At 45.6% G+C, this 17,374-nt stretch overlaps 1 protein-coding gene and 1 non-coding gene across 2 annotated transcripts in view; one reads left to right on the top strand and one right to left on the bottom strand.

Annotated features, from left to right (window-relative positions):
• The window catches only part of LOC128303970 (serine-rich adhesin for platelets-like), a 64,115-nt gene that overhangs the window by 4,909 nt on the left and 41,832 nt on the right, over positions 1-17,374 (top strand). The gene's annotated exons all lie outside the window — the stretch shown is intronic.
• Trnar-ucg (transfer RNA arginine (anticodon UCG)) lies at positions 1,346-1,418 on the bottom strand. The gene has a single exon. It is a non-coding gene; the product is annotated as a tRNA-Arg (tRNA).

The following is a 17,374-nucleotide window of genomic DNA, read 5'->3' as shown; positions in this document are numbered from 1 at the left end:
CCATCGATCGTGCTCCTCGTTGCTTTCATCTTCACGCTTGCGCCTCTAACGAAGCCTCACTCAAAACGTTGCACAAGAAAGAATGTCGCCTGACATTGGCAAATGGCGCAGAAAACACAGAGGGGGAGGGGGGTGGGGAGGTTACAGTAGCAAATTCCGCGGCGAGGAAACAAACACACACACACACACAATCCATAACGGCTAGCTACTACATCGGTATTGTCGTAGAAGACGAAATGAAACACAACTGAAGCTCACCATCTTGAGAGGCGCGATGTCTAGGGGCCAATCTCCTTCCCGAGAGGGTTGTGATAGCATTAAAATTCGACCCCCTGCCCCGGGGTTCCTTCCTCTCCCCCGGTTTCCCCCGGTCAATTCATATCGGACGACATCTAAAATCCTGTTTTTGGCATAAGTATCACGTCGACGGTTCGAAATAAAAGGAAAAAAAAAACACAAACAAGCTATTGCGGACATTTTCGGTGGACAAATGGCAGATCTGGTTATGGGATTTGTTGTTGTTTCTGTTTTTTTAATATGGTAAGCGTTAAAACCATTTCCATTCCACTCGTTTGCGTATGTGCTGTACAAATTGTGTATCCGTTTTTGTTGGCCGCATTGATGATAAGAAAGTTGTCCGCGCCACATTTCGGAAGCTGTGTTCGATACGGAAATAAATTGTTAAACCAATATCGTCAACTCTTTGTTGCAAATTTACCCAAATTGTTTTACGAAACAAGCTTGTTTCGGTCAAAATATTGGGGTTGAAACCCTTCTTTGAATGTGTTATTTCGATTGTTTCCACCTGAGGTTGTGGTGAAAGATCAGCTTCAAACGTTGGCAAAAAAAACACGCTGACCTTGGTAGATGGATTAGCACAACCCAAAGCATATCCTTCAGCAGGAGAAGTTTGGAGCGAACAGACAAAAAAACCCGTGCAAAACCGAGATGCTATTCCACTCTGGGAAGTGCGAGAAATTCTGACGAGTTTTGCAGAATTCGGCGGTGGTTCGGAAGGGGTCTTTAGTGCGGATCAGATTATTATCGTGAGTGGCCGCAACTTCCACTTCCCGGAAGGTTTGTGAAGCGAACACGAACCGAGTGAAAGTTGATTTTAAATCTGAACTGGATGCCGATACAATGCAAAACTTATTTATGATGGCCGCGTTGAGTTTAAATTAAATTACCAAATTGAAAAAAAAGATCCCTCTTTATCCCTTTAAAAGATAGAAAGATTTTCCAATGTTTGATTCTTTCTCACCAGAAACAGCGAAGAGGGGGTAAAATTGTTAAGAAAGAAGCATAAATAAAAAATCAATTTATTTCGCCGTGTGCGCGAATTTCCCGACCGTGACAGGACTCGAACCTGCAATCTTCGGATCCGAAGTCCGACGCCTTCTCCATTAGGCCACACGGTCGTCGTTGCAAACCGCCGGCTCGGAAGCAAACTCGTTTGCTTTGGATCGTGCCTCGTGCGATAAGATTATGCGATACCCCATTGCCATCAACTGCCCGGTTATGGAGTTTTGGCTCTCGGCTCTTTTTTTTCTGTCGCTGCTACTTTATTTGTCCAAAAATTCAACCTTCTCCGGTTCGCCCCATCCCCCGTGCTTCATCCTGGCGTACAGTGCGCGCTTTGCCTCGTTTAACGGAACACTCCGATCCGGTGCAAGGCGAGAACGTGATGTTGACAGTAGCAAGTAGCGAACGGATTAGAGCGCTCAAGTCAAAACTTGTAACACAGCAGTCTCTTCTGGTTCAAAGCAACAGCGAAAAAAAAAACAACACAAACCTTTACAACTCGAAAAAAAAAAAAAACGCACCCAGAACCAGCTCAATGTTTACCGAAGAAATTATGTCGGGAACGGCGGCAACACACGGAAGTGGGTGTTTGGTTTTGTGAACGGAGGCGCGGGTTCTCTCCACACTTGACTGGCTCGACCTTCCTAACTCAAGTGGAGTTTTCGAGCACGGTGCGCTTAGTGGTGGCGTCTGCATTCCCTACCCACGGCACGGCTGGGTTCTAAATTCCTCTCAAGAGTGAAGAATGAGAAAAACACAACACAAATCTGTGTGTATCTTACCGTTGCTAAACATTTTCCCGAAAGGAAACCATCTCACCTTACGCAAGTGAATGTTGATGCTTTTTTACCCTAAACTCGCAGCCTCGCGATGACTGTTTGCGGTCGAATTTTCGCCCCATCATGGCGGCGGTGAGGCACCGACAGAGGCCACCGAGTTCTCTCGAGCAAGAGAGAGAAGTAGAGTGATAGAAGATTGCACTAGCCGCGAAGGAGGCGATCCCAAAAAGGCTTAGGGGTAGTTTGATGATCGTTGACGGTGGTTTGGATTGTAAAATGGTGGGTTTTTTTCCTAAAAGCTCATCTGGCACTGCTGACTCTCTTCCTTCCATTCGAGCTCGATTGCGAACGGTAAAGTAGCCTTTTTGAAGGCACTTGCGGCGTGGAATGCTAAGTAGTCAGATGTAGCAAAGGAACAACAAGTGTTCGGCTACCCTCGATCGTACGCACTTGGCATTTTTTTTTTTCAAACCCCTTGCATACTCAAGAACTCTCGGCATCGGTTTGTTTGCCTCGAGTTTACTCTTCTTTGGAGGTGGTGAAAGGCTTTAAACAGCGGAAAAAAATTATCTTCTGCCAGAAATAGGGATTTTGCCTGTTATCCGTGCATCATAACAGCACAGCTGTCCATTGGAACGGTGTGCCGATGTCAAGAGACTCACTTCAAGAGGGGCGAAAATAAAACTCCAAACAAATAATGTCAACAATCCTGATGGCGCTGGTTGACTAGGTTGACGGAGAGAGAGAGAGAGAGAGAGAGAGAGAGAGAGAGAGAGAAACAAAAGGAAAGATTTCCTGATTTACCAAAACCACCCCAGCATGGTTCCAAACTCTAGCGCTACTCAAGCTCGATCTCATATCAGACCGAGCACCGAAAACGGACTCGAATTACCAAACAACTCCACCAGTGACAAAAACTCCACCACGGCGACAACAACAGAACCGAACCGTCTGTGTTCTTCTGTCTTGTCTGTCTGGTCTGCGGTGTCGGTGACAACAGGCACATGACCCCCCCTTGGGAAGGGAAACGACAATGGCCCGCTGTCGGTGTTTCTCCTCTGTTCAATATTCAATTACCGATTGAACCAGCCTTTCGAAACCGAGATCTAATCACCTGAAAACCGGAGGGAGGCCTGAGCACGCTCCTCCCGAGGTGGAGGCTGAGTTTGACAACCGCGAGGGATGTTCCTTTCTGTTTTTATTTTCTCGCCACCCATTTTGTCAGGCGGACGACCTCTGTCACTGTCACGTGATTTGACTGTACAAACACTGAAACCGCCCGGCCGTTCGTCGGTACGCTCTGTCACCGCAATCGACAGCACCGTTTTCCACGGCGGGTTCCCAAAATGTGGAAGAATGCACGGAAAGATCACGGCCCGAAGATCTCGCAAGCGCTTAGAGCTTGGGGTTTGTTGACATGCTTGGAGCGGTCTACAATACAGGGCACGTTCTGATTTATCCTGCTGATATGTACAGGTGCATTCTTTGGCAGTTGGATCGTTTCCTTGGAAAGCGGGTAACGCAAGACGTCACGTAGTTTACCGAGGAAAGACATTAGTATTGCTTCTGATGTCTTTTTGAAGTTTGCAGTAAGCAGAAGAGCGTTTCAATCGATTTATTGCCGCAGTTATTTGCAGACCTTATACACAAACCCAGGAAGTGATCATGTATTAGCAAGGGGAATTTATAATCCAAAGCCCACTCCACAGCATTTACATTCGAAGCGATTGCTAAGCCAATCGGAGCAATGGATGCTGATGAAAAATTGTACAAAAAAAACGACTATCTTCACCGTTAAAACTTATCATTTTGCTTGCTCTTCTGTGGTAACGCTTCACGAGGAACAACGAAACAACGAACAAAGGAAGGATTTCGAGGCATTTCCGTGGCCTTCATTAGTGAGAATATTTCTCCCTGGACACAGCGCACAGCACCGTGGATGGAAGCGAAAATATAAGAGAACCCATCTTTCGTGTCTCTCGTACTGGTATTGCGTATTGCTTGGAGTTGCTGGAGCAATTTATTTACAACTTCCGGGATTTAAGTGGACCGGCCGTGGAGTGTGGATCGGCCAGTAAAGGTATCCTGCTTGGCCCGAAAGAAAAATAGTCCCTGTGCGCGCGGTGGCGTACGGTGGTGGTAATACGCTACGCCAACGGAAGCACAAGCAGCGTACGCTTTGATCTTCGGGATGCTCGTTTATTTTTAGAAACAGTCAGTTAGAACTGGATCGGAATGGAGTGGTGCTTGTTGGGCAATTAATAACGGTCAGTTTAGAATTATTTGTCTGGGCCCAGTAGTGTTGAGATTTCTGGACCGAAGCTCAATTGAGAAAATTGCCTCGATTTGAATGGTCTATCCCGCATAACTACACGGAGTGCGTGATTTACATGCCGGAGAAATATGACGGTCATCCCACGTCGGACCTTTGCTTTAAAAGACAGATTCACACAACCCTACAATCCAATCAACACCCAGAATTATTACGTTAAATTTCACACCATCATTCAGTGATAGTTCAGGCACGATCACATGCGTGGTGCGAAGATGCTTTCAAATTTTCTGGTGCGCTTCGGGTAGCTTCATCATCGAAAGCGATTGAAGCAATCGATAGCTGACGAAGTAACTCTAGAACTCTCGCTTCCAATTCTCACCGGCAACAAAACCGGGCAACCCTGGAAAATGGGATTGAAAATGAGTAGACACGCGGCCGGTTCCTCAGCCGGTTGATCCGGCGACTTAATTAAGGTTTAATCCGTACGATTTAACGAGAATGAAATTTGGCTTCGAGCTTGGGAATCGAAACCTGCCGCGCACCGCATCGGGTTCGAAAGCGCAAGTTCACTTTCCAGCGCGAACCCCCGGAACAAAAGCGAACGTTCTATCTCGTTCCATTTTCTTGTTTTTTTTTTTGGGGTTTCCCTTTGGTACTGTCCATTGCCCAATGGTTCTCCTGTTTTGCTCAAATGCTGCATGCGCTACCCGGTGCATCGCATTGTGCCCCCTGTAGAAAAGCCCTTAATGATGCTCTCGAATGCTGCCGCTTCTGGGTTCGTTTCCATTCCTCCAACCGACCGCCGGCCTGGTTGGCTCCCTTTTTTTTCCAATTTCAGTTTTTCCCTTTCCTTTATTACGTTCGTTTATGTTTCAACTCGGCTCTTCTTTTTGGGATCTTCTTAGCATCGCATCATCCTGGTTGGTGTGTTCGATTTACGCTCTGGCCATGTCAATAGCAGAAGCCGGAGTTCACGTAGAAACCGACCGAGGTTGATTATGAGTTACGACCTTGGGAATCATTATCGTATGAATACAAACACACACACACAACATACATACGGAGTGCACGATCGAGCATAAGGGCAAAGGGTTCACAGGTGTTTCGCTCTCGGGCAATCGGTTCATCCCGATCGCGGCTTCATGCTTATGCTGCGGGATGGTTGCGCAGCGATCTTTTCTGTTCCGTTTGCGTTATCTTCAACTCTCAGCTACGATTATCGTCCATTGTATCATCGGTGGAAGCTCATGTTGGGAATAATAGAGTACGGTTAACGTACATATCGTTGTTTGGTTCATCAAAAACAACAAGAAACCCTTTTTTTGCGGCAAACATCGTGTTATGGTTCGATGCGCATGGACTCTACAGTTCAGAAAAACGATGAAAGGGACACAGATGGACTAGTATTTATCCATTTACAGTACCACAAATGGAATACCTACGTTGTCCCTTTTGCATAAAAAACCCTCACATAAGGTGAAGTTATTTCCCATCGAAATCGTCTTATCTGCACGTCGATATTTCATCGCCCAATTTGGAGGTTAAACTGGACACGGGCTGGTTGAAAAATGTCTAATTTATTCCAGCGAAAGCAAAGAATCCAACATTGCATCACATTGCCATCACCGCAAAGGTATGTAATCCCGTTAGCGTACATGTTGCAATCTGGATGAATAATATGTTGGAAAATTTCGGTACCCCGAAGCCTATGTGCCCCATGAGTCATGAGTGGATTGTTTTATGTTTCCGTCCGCTTTTTTCGGTTGTTGTTTGCGAATATGTTTAGCAACATGGACATGCGGGCCCCAGCTCATTATGCTGGAACGGTCGGGTCCGGTTTTTCAGTTCCTTACGACCTTGACTGCTCGTGTCACCAAAACCGTTCGTACGTTCGCTGTTTACCCACCGTTTAAGTCTTTCGTCTTGATGCGTGTTAAAGCTGCGGACGAGCTTGCTTGAAGATATGTTTCTTCTTCTCGCGCCGATTCCAGTGGAGTTTCTTATCGTCGCTGCAAATGATTGTCTCGCACGTCCTGCATCCATTTCCCTTCCCATTATCCTCAAACGTTTGTACAAAAAAAAATCACAGCATAGCTATCACGATTGTGGTTTGTGTGTGTGTGTGTGATGAGGGGGGTTTTTTCTTCGTTTTTTTTGCGACCATACAACAACCGGTTTGCCCCATCGCCTCGACCGCAGCCGATCGCACGGTTCTGCTGTAGCCCCGTTTTGGAGCCGAGGGTTTTTTAAAGTGCCTCCGGATAGTAACGGCACGATCACCTCCGGGTGGATGGAACGTGGCAGGTTTTCCCTGCAACATGGTTCGCGGTGAAGCACGCAGGTTACGCGCAGGTGCTGGATAGATCTTCCAACCAATCCTCGCAAAGGCTCACCATACGCAATATAGAGACGGGCGTAAAAATATCAATGTTTTATTACTGCTTGCTACTGCCGGTTAGATAAAGCGAGAGGAAGATGATGACGATCGGTAGCGTAGTACTGTGGCTACTACCGAATGGTTGGAAATCGATTGCATTCTCCGGCCAATGTGTACATCTGACGCTCGACAATGACGGCATAGCTGACGCCTTGTGCCGATGAACGGGGTTCGTCGCTTGTAAACTCGCCTGAAGTCTTTCGTTTTGATCACCAGCACCGTGTGCGGCGCTGAGTGATTTGATTCGAACGTTTGCCTTACGGATCAAGCGAAAGCAACATGATAATCCACAGCACGCACCACCGGACGGTATTAAACCCACCACGGCAGTGAAGACTGCGTCAATTTTATGCTTCAACGCGCCCGCTCAAACGTTCGCTTATTTCTTTTCCGTTTGTGCGAGAATTGGACATCGTTACCCGTTTCTCTTTCTCCGTGATCACCGCACAGATATTTTTAGCAGTTTGTTTCCTTTTTTTTCTTTAAACGACCGATGCTATCTGCGCTGGGAGGGAGATGAAAAGCGTATCTCCATTACGGTCGGGTGCGAGCGAGTGTTGGAATCGCCACCCTGCCCGGCTCAAGGACGTTCGGTTTTGGGTTGGAAGAGCTGCAGAACGAAATGGAATTCCAACAACGATCCACCTGGCATCCGTTCGGTGAGGGCATGGAGGCTAGGTGAGCCTAGGGCTCCGACAACCGGCTCATATTGACATCACCAAGGATTCGTTGCCCACCTCGCGGTTCCTTCTTCGTCGAGCCTAATGACGTTAAGCGATTTGTCATCGTAGCTCGCGCAGTGTTGGGTGATTGAAACGTGCGTGTGCGGAAGGTGCTGAAAGCAGTTACTTCGAGCCGATCGTCACGAAAATGGACCTTATGCTGTCATGCTGGACGACAGGTTGGCGATGCTGTTGGCAATGTTTTGTAGCAAGGATTGGTGCAACTTTGTATGCTGGGTTGTACAACTATTCCCATAAAATAAAAAACAATAGCAACATGTCATGTAATGTCACCATTCTTGGACGGCGTGCCGTGCCTGCGAGGATGAACATGTCACAATCTGTAAATAATCGTCCTGGTCCAATCGAAGTAGATAAATGATATTTGCCTTACGAGGGTGATCTAAATGGGCAAAAGAAAAGTCTTATCAAAAGCGATCGCTAGAAGTCTTCCTGTGTTCAACTGGACAAAACACAGCGTTGGATCTTCATTATTCCTATTTTGTGATTCATCTTACAGCTACATAGTGGTGCAGCTATACTGTACCTCATGCACGCGGTGTTATCGCGTGTTGTGTTTATTACATCACTATTTAAGGTTTCTCCATCAAGCACAAATCAAGTCCGGGATGGATGGTTGTACGGTGTCTCCATGCTTCTCCGATGTACCCCTTCGGACACGTATGATCCGTGTCCCGTATTCTCATTCTTTGCGTGCAGTACCGCTAAGGGTACGTGCAACAATGATGAAACTGCTACCGCTGATACGGTTGCTGCGGTGACGATCGGCAGCAGAGATGACGACACTATTAAGGTGGGCTCTTGCTCCACCGTACAAGGTTCGTGATCTTGTTCACCACTGTGTGTTGCCAAGGTACGTGTGTACGATTACATATGTGTATCGTCGCCTTGGCCCTGTCCCATCACCGCAACATCTTCTAGGTCGTTATCGATCTTGATCGGTTTGGTGCAACATAGGAGCGGGTTCTGGTTTTTTTTCTTGCTTCTCTTTAACGATCGCAATACACGCGTTCTAATGCGGTACTGCAACGTGTTTTTCTGCTCTTTCCCTGGCCGAAGACACACCGGGGAAGACGCACTGGAATGAAGTTTTCCCGACCGGGCGCTCCAGAATCGATCGAATCTGAATCGATGGATGACAGAAACGGGACTTACTCTCCGGCGGTAGGTTCGTCTCCTACTGTCCCGTTGGTGTCTCCCCCAAGGTGATCCTGCTATCACGACGCACGGGACGCGGAATGTCTCTCGGACGGGCTGTTTGTTACCTACGCAGGAATTAGACACTGTGACAAGCGGATTCTCCCCCACCCGAACGAGTTCCAAACCGCAATCTCGAACCTCAAAGCGACCCCATTTTGTGACCACGGTTGACGGCGATCGTTCCTACCCATCGACTAATATTATGCGACGTCTAGAACAGAACCCACCAAACCTGCGGGAAAGTGCTGCAAATGGAATTGAATTTCTCTCCAATGCTCATTTACGATTCGAAAACGTGTGCCGGGATCAGTCCCGAACGCCCACCAGCTAGGCTGATGAGTTGGTGTGTACGTTCGGTTCGAACGTCCTTAAATGTCGAACCACGGGGTGACCGTGATATCTAGAGCCGTTCCCGCTGGTCCCCGCACTCCGAAAAAACCACAGCCCATCCCTCATTCGGGGATGGGACTTGATTTATTTCTTCTGATCGATGCGTTCGACCCTAGCCCCGGTACGTACCGGTCTATGGTCTATGTGGCGGGTCTGAATTTATGTCAACTACGTGTAGCAGTGGATCGTGCCGTGGGTTAGTCCAGATACTCACCCTCGCGATGGAGCGACGATCTTTTGAGGAAGTATTCCATTAGAACCTTTTGTGGTTGACGGTAGATAAACGTTGCAACCAGCACTACTCAGCTACGGGTGGTAAGATACCGTTGTTCTTTGTTTTTTTCGACACTTTGTATCACTGCATTAGATTTATATATCGAGAATGGGTCGAATACAACATGCTGGTGACTCATTAGATATTCGTTTTGTTTTTTTTTAAATGGAATCATTTAATCCAAAAGGGTCCAGTGAAAAAGATGGATCGAGCGTACGCTCCACTACCTAATCCATGAACATTAGTAATTTGATACCATTTCTGGACGAACATCTACAAGAATAATTAGCTGTTGAACAATTTCAAACGTCACGTTGCATGTTTAACCCTTACAAAGGAATCTCCCCATCTTACAACGCGAGTAACCACTTTCGCGCTCTCCTGCGACTGATCTCGTTTTAATGTTGACTCAGTAGTACCAACATTCGACAGCCATCATTTATCTTGCAGTCTTTCTAATGCATTTCTTGTTTTCACTCTTCTCGTTTCAGGTCAGTCAGTCAGTCAGTCAGGCTTTGTCTTCCTCCCTGTTTTGGCCCAACCAGCCGCGCTCGATTGACTTTCTCCATTCGCGCGGGCAATTTGGGCGTACTGGATTGCGGATCATGCACGCCAAAGCCATGCCGCAACTACGAGATTGTGCTGGGCGAGAAAATTTCGGTGTGACCTCGAAACACCAAGACCCTCCCCCCATCCCCTTGAGGCACACGCGAGCTAGACTGCGGGAAAATTCAATCGCCGTGGGGCGTACGTTTGTGCGGTGGAAAGCTTGAAGATGGAATGATCTACGGTTAAATATCGTCTCCAAAGATGAGAAATTATATCATTAAATCAAACCCCCTCCAAAAAAAGGGTTCCGGATTGTGGTCGTACGTAAACGAGGTGGGAAGGGAATTTCCACTCACTCAAAAGAAGGAACTAATTCGATGAGAGGTGTGTACATTCCACCAACCACAACAAGCTGTCGGTGACAAGAGATCTTCAGATCGGTGTTTTATTTATTTCCAGCCAACCAAACCCTTCGCAAAGGTTTGAGGAAATGGAAAATCGGAAAAATATTCAGTACTTCTGTTGCCGCAGCAGTACTCCCCCCATTCCGATCACCTTGGTGGGATCGTTTTTCAATCCACCAATGTAGGTTGAGGGAGATCGTTTGTAGGGTACGTCGGTGCTGAAATCGTTTCCGAAATGCAGTTTTTTTTTGTTTGTGCACTACAACTTCACCCGCGATAGTGTTTGGTGTAATGATTTTGTTTTTCCAACTCCTTCCCCACCCCAGCGAATCGTAAGGCTTTGTCCCAGTTTCCGGGGGTAGCGCAAAAAACACACACAAAAACAATCTTCAATCTAACCGTACCTAATCGGCGAGCAATCGGTAATGCTAAAGGGAGGAATGGAGCTGAATTTAAGACGAAACAATTTATGCAATCAGTGCATTTTTTTTCTCCCCGTCTTTTCTTTGTGGCTTTTTTTAGGGGACCATTCCTGCCGGTTACGCCGGCTACGGGGATAGTAATAATTATGAAGCGGTTAATTTGAATGCATTTTCATTTGGTAGACGGGAGCGATCGTGTCTTGTTTTACGTAGCGATTGATGTTTAATTAGGTTTCTTTTTGTTTCCCCGTTGACAGTTACCTACTTAGGCAGATGAATTACGGCCACAAATTTGTTATGTTTTCAAGTGCTTTAAATAGATTGCTTTGTTGTTTTTCTTTGCTTTCTGAGTGGTTGAAAAAATGTGATGTTTAGCTATCAAACTTGCATAACTTGATTGGTCTTATATTTGTATTTTTTTCGGTTCTTTTTTGTGCATCCATTGAGCACGTGGACAAAGGTAAAAGTGCAACTTTCGGTGTGCTGTAGCGTGTCGAATACATACAGCGGAAATTATCTCTTACGACAATGCCACTGTTAGGCGAGCTTTTTGTGATACGTGTTGTGCTTAAAATAAGATTGTTTTTTTTTATGTAAGACGTACATAAAAATCTTTTTAATGAATTTCCGCAATACATTAGATGCGCTAGATATACACTAATTTGAACACCGTAATGTCGTTTGATGCGATTCTTGATGTCGTGACATTGCCTGTATAAAAATTCGTGTGTCGCGTGACTATTTTCTTTTGCTTTCACAAAACAGTCACACATTATTGGAGGCTTATTCGTGAGAAAATCATTTTTTTTTTTGCTTAAATGATTACAATTTTAAATGTTATTTGTAAAGAATATTCACAACTCTATACATTTTACAACGAAAATGGCACAATTTACATTACTTCATTTCAATACCTCAAAAGTATAGCCTAAACGTTTAACAACAATGATGTCATCTTTTACCAATTTCTACAATTCGCTTTGCGACAAGATGTTTCAATCACACCCGCACTCCCACAGCTAATTAGCGCCGGAAAATGAGCGGAAAATTGATACTCCTCTCCCCTCCAGCCCAGCGCGTGTCACATGTTGTGAAAACATGGCCCCAAAAAGTGAAACAAACGGCGAAACCGTTGCCCCAATCATCGCCATTTGAGACAAATTGGAAAATTAGGTGACAGAGTGTTAATCCGTGAAGGTCTTACCCGGCAAACGGCATGCAATTCAGGTACGGTAATCATATTATTTTGTAATTTAACTTCATCGGTACTTCAACGGTTTGCACACACACACACACACACAAAGACGGTTTGTTTTCGAGCACGAGATGACTGAGGATGATGAGGTTCTATTGGACGTTACTGGTTATGCTTGTTTATAACTTGTTTCGGAAAATCGTTCTATGCTGGTACCGGTATGGGAAACAATTTAAATTGCAATTCTTCAACCATCACTTGGTAAAAGTCTTGCTTTGTCAAGCAAAAAATCCCTCCAATGAGCTATAATTCTAGCCGTGATTTTCTCTCAAAATTTCCGTCCCTTTTTACCCAACACCCATGCTGGATGTTTACCAAGGGTCCGTTACTTCCGGCCCAGCGTATCCGGAGGGTTCGCTTCGTACCGGGTCGCTGCATAAATCTAAATTTAAACCATATCCTTCAATCTATTCGGCGTACTTCCGATGCGACACAATACCGTTTGCGGGCAAGACCTTTCCAGGCTCTCAGCGGAGGGTTTGACTGTCGTTACCTAAAAATAAACAAATATACAGTCAGTGGGCGACAGTGTGGTGTCTGGTCGGTGAGGATACGTACCCATCCCGATCAACCTTTTATTTTTTCGCTCGTCCCGCTCGTTGTTCAATATCCGGTTCGATGAGCATTTGCTTGAGCAACTTCCCCTGGTTCCTGGGTATTGTGGTACGGATAAATGTGGAATTCTTTTTATACCGTTTCAATACCTTGGAAGGTTCCAAACAATTTCCTACGACGATCTGCTGCACAATGGCGTTGGGTGTGAGAAGGTGGTAGTCGGTTTTAGCACTGCAAAACATAATTGGACATTATTTGTCTTTTTATAGCATCGCTTTATGGGACAGTTTTTTTTTATAATTACACCCACACGCATCCTTCTTGTATCGTGAGAAACGTTTAATTCTTTTTAAACCACACACACACAGTCGGCACCCGTTTGAAGCTTACTTCCTAATGTGAGGAATTGGAAAGAGAATTAATCCTATCATTAGACGATGCACCCCCAAAACAGGAATGGCATTCATTGTCCACATGGCATTCGACCTCCGTCGGTTTGAATGTGCGTTTTTAATCCACGAAAAAATGCAGCCTCTTACCAATTGAGCATTTGGTGTCCGTTGAAAACAGGCGAATAAAAAAATATGGGAAGAAAACGATACTTTCTAATGCCACTGAAGAAACAGCTTGTTTTGGTGGGACACCAATTATTTTGGAATTAAAAGAACATTAAATAGGGAATTCGAACACGCCAACTGTTAGCCTTTAATTTCATAATATGCTTAGCTTGATTAAATTTAACGCAGGTTTTACTTGTACATAATCGAGAGAATTCATTTCAAAAACTTTAAATTTGAAACCTCAAGCAATGTTGTGCTTGTGTACTTCTCGAGGGTTTTATCATGAAAACATCCATCAAACGTTAAAGCTTTGTTGTTTTACTTCACAAAACAAGCATACTTTCAAACGCTCATTAAATTGATGTACATCTTTCTCAAGCAGTTCTGGTTCGTGATTTCCGCCTTTGTTTTAAATATGACATTAAACTTGTTTTTATTGCTCACATTAAATATTTTTGGACTGTACAGATGTGAAGATATCATTTCATTTTTTCCCCATTTCAATCTTACATAATGAATCCATTTGCTCGGCAAACCATCCATCTGCTTATCCCATCATAGCTAGGCTCGTGTGCTAAAGCCATCTTTTTAGCTCAACTATCCACATATTACCATCGCGTGCATCTTTGCAAATGGAACCTCAATACGCGGCAAACCACGAGCGGATTAATAACGCTCCGCCAAACCGGTGTGTAATGAGTCACTTCTTCCTCTGCTCGCCAGGTTTGACGTTTTGCCTGTGTGTGTATGTATGTGTAATGAGATGAGTCCCAGTTTCCTTCCAGATTACATGTATTATTGTTCGCATGGTAAGATTATTAGTACCGCATCATCGAAATCCACCCGTAGCACGACCCTTTCGACACCTTTTCATCAACGCGACCACGATTGGAAAAGCTCTTCGACGGGTTCGACCACTGCCTCTGCCAGGGGTTTTTGCATCCTTTCGTTCTCATCCCCGCATCGGTACTTATGTGGGTAAGCTAATGATGCAATGAAACACATGATTGACCGTAATAATGATTGCTGCTTCCACCGGCCGTACCAACGTGGGATGAACTCCACCGATGGTGATGCATGCTGTACGTATGCTGCAACCCCCACTGGCACAACACTGGACCGCAGGAAAATCACATTTGCAGCGTGGTTGATACGCTGGATTACGGGCAGCAGTTGCTTCCGTACTGTTTGGTTGCAAAGAGGGGAAAAGGCAAAATAAAATTGGATCCCCACATGGTGGCTTCCAAGCCACGATAAAGAAGCTCAAAATTGAATCGATCGATCGAACGATCAGCCCGTTCGGCAGAAACCGTGGAAGATGGAAATGAAATCGGGAGGCATCGCCGTTCGTTTCCCGATGTTCCGTTTGCCAGACTTATTTAAGCGCTGGCACGTTTTCGTACAGCTGCAGTGGCCTGGAACATGCGGTTTTTCCACACCGTTGGGTGTTGGGGATTGATTTTTGTTTCTCGCGGCTCGCCGCTCATCGGTCGCACACATCTTACCCCGGGGCTGAGCAGGGTTCCAGCTGATTCCAGCGGAACCTCTGTACGCCACCGTTTGCGGTAGTCGAGACGCTATCGAATTTCTACGGTTAATTGATTGCAGCGATGAGATTTTAATTAATATAAACTTTCTTCTGCATTATTAGCGATTTGGATTGGCTGATATCATTGTTCTCGACTTCGTTTAGATGTTATTATTGCAGCTTTCCCATCGGTAATACAGAGTCATTGAAATGCCGTAAATTGTAGTGCATATACATACGATTAAACAATATTTGAAAGCATTAAGAACTCACATCTCATAATTGTAAATTTGTCATGGATGCTTAAGAGAGTTGTCCATGTTGTGTACTATCAATTTCTTCGAGCTTTTCACTTCTACTTCCTTCAAAATCATTGTAAAAAATATGAATCTTTTATAACTCGAATTGTTTCGTTTTTTAAACACACCTTGCTATCTATGACCGTAGTCTCAACACATCTCAGAATGCCATCCACGTGCCTATCTTTTGCTAGGGTTTTCTAACAATTTACAACCACTCAACTACGGTCCCGTTAATCTACCCAGCTCTACCCGGTCTAAAAAGATTATAAGGTGCGTGCAAATAGGCAAACATTCACAGCAACACGAAGAAGACCCAGATAGCACATTCTTCCGCAGGGAAATTGAAGTGCATTTCCCGCGCGTAGGCGTTCGTAGGACGCGATTCTAAGCAAACTGGCAAACAACAGACAAATCGCCGTTCGTTAGCACACACTGTCCCGCGAGCAGTGCCTACAAATCACTGATAAGAACGGGGCGGGGGAAAAAAGCGCTTTCCAAAACCGTCCAGAACAAACAGATGTAGGGCGAACAAACAGTCTCTGTGGTCTCGGTGTCTCGAAAGAGGCGCATGGAATGGTCTCCAAATTGAAGTTCTACGGAGATATGGAGTTCCAAGAGTTTCGTTGTTTGCGAGCCGTATGTGCGTTGGATGCATAAGCTATCTGCGACGTTGTTACAATTAATTTGAGCCCCTATACGATGTATGTCGACATACAAACGTGTGTATCTCCATGCTCCATAATCATTTTCCTGGACGATCTCTCCCGTAGGGTGATCCTCCAGGCTTTAGGAGGTTCGTTGGTCCGCTACTTTCAAACACCTCACGCCTATCGACCGCGCAGACCACTATCGTAGTGTTACTGCAATAATGAGCCAGTGCGGAACGGTAATGATTCAACATCGGTTGTAATGACCAAGTGAAGCGAAAAGAGGAGTTCTCGGTGTACAAGACATTCCTCCCTTCGCCCAGTGGCCCAGCGGTCTCCGGGCGTCATATCACACCCGGTGTGCACTGTGGCACTCCTGCGGGAAAACGATCAGTAAATTATCATATTAACAAGAACCGTACAGTGCAGCAGCAACCCATCGGGTTTGCGGTGTGCTAATGGAGCTGGAGCCTTCCCGCGTACTGGACACGTTTCGGCATTGGTACAACATTCTACACCATACGCCCATCCTCGGATGCTCGCATCTTGCCGTTTGGAATGCTCGCTTTACCTGGTGGTTTAAAGATTTAAAACACCACTTTTTAAGACCAACGCCCTCTTGCGGTGAAAATGTTTATTTGTTTCCATGTGGGGCGCGCGTGGTAATACAAAACGTGCCCAAGATTTACCGGGTTACCGTAAAGGCATACAATAAAAATACTCTGGAACTCCCCTTTTTTTTTGCAAGGGTCACTCTCGAACGAATGTGTACCGCACCTGGAGGTGCTATTTTAATAAGAATTCACCTCCAACACCACATGCTGTCTGTTCGGCGTCTATTTGGTTCCCTTCTGGGAGAGAAATCTGTTCACAGGCGCGAGCAAACGAAGGACCCTTAAATGTGTGCTATTTATTTCTCGCCCTTACCGACTGCCACTCGGGGTCCGTGTGGGAGCAATTGATATTGTTCGTCCGGCCATTTGTTAGCGCGATAGGTGCAACTAATGTGGTCGAATGTTCTAAAGAGATCCAGAGCAGACGTGCAACAATGCACCTTGTATCGTTCGTTTTATCAGTTGTGGTGGTGGGTATGTAGCATGTTTTATCGATGCTATATTTTACGGCTTACCATACTCTTAAATGCTTCGGATTATTTAGTTAAATATAGATTACATATAACACTCACCTTTCAACGTGAACTCTGTGAATGTCCGGGTTGTTTCAATAGCCATCGAATGCTCACAGTAGCTGCAGTAGAAGCACTAGAAGCACTCTTCATCTACCTTGACACGATTAATCATCGTATACTGGCAAATGTATTGTTGTACATTAAGGTGAGATCCCGTTCCAGGCCGGATGTGAGCACTACCTGCAAAACGTTGCTGACGACATCGCTCGTGTTAATCGTTCCGGCAAATTTATATCGCACGTATGATGCTAGATGAAAGCTCGTTCCCTCACGAGCTACGGAACGTTGAAGGTGTGCAAAACCTGCAAAGCGACCACACTCTCATGTACATCAACCTTTTTACGTCACCCTGTAAGATAACCATCTCTGTAGCCACTCGCCAATCCAGCGTACCGGCGAACCGTTGTTAATTGAACATTATTGATTTGCATCGCTCGCCGGACTAAGCCCGCGCGGAGCGTGTAGGGCCCCCTTTCGAAACCGTAACCAATTGCCACCCCGAACCATCGGAATCGGTACAGGAGAAGCAGTGATTCGCCAGCATCATCATCATCGCGGCGACT

This window comes from Anopheles moucheti, chromosome 3, assembly GCF_943734755.1.
Source record: "Anopheles moucheti chromosome 3, idAnoMoucSN_F20_07, whole genome shotgun sequence".
NCBI classification, from domain to species: domain Eukaryota; kingdom Metazoa; phylum Arthropoda; class Insecta; order Diptera; family Culicidae; genus Anopheles; species Anopheles moucheti.
This window is presented reverse-complemented; position numbering and strand designations above follow the sequence as displayed.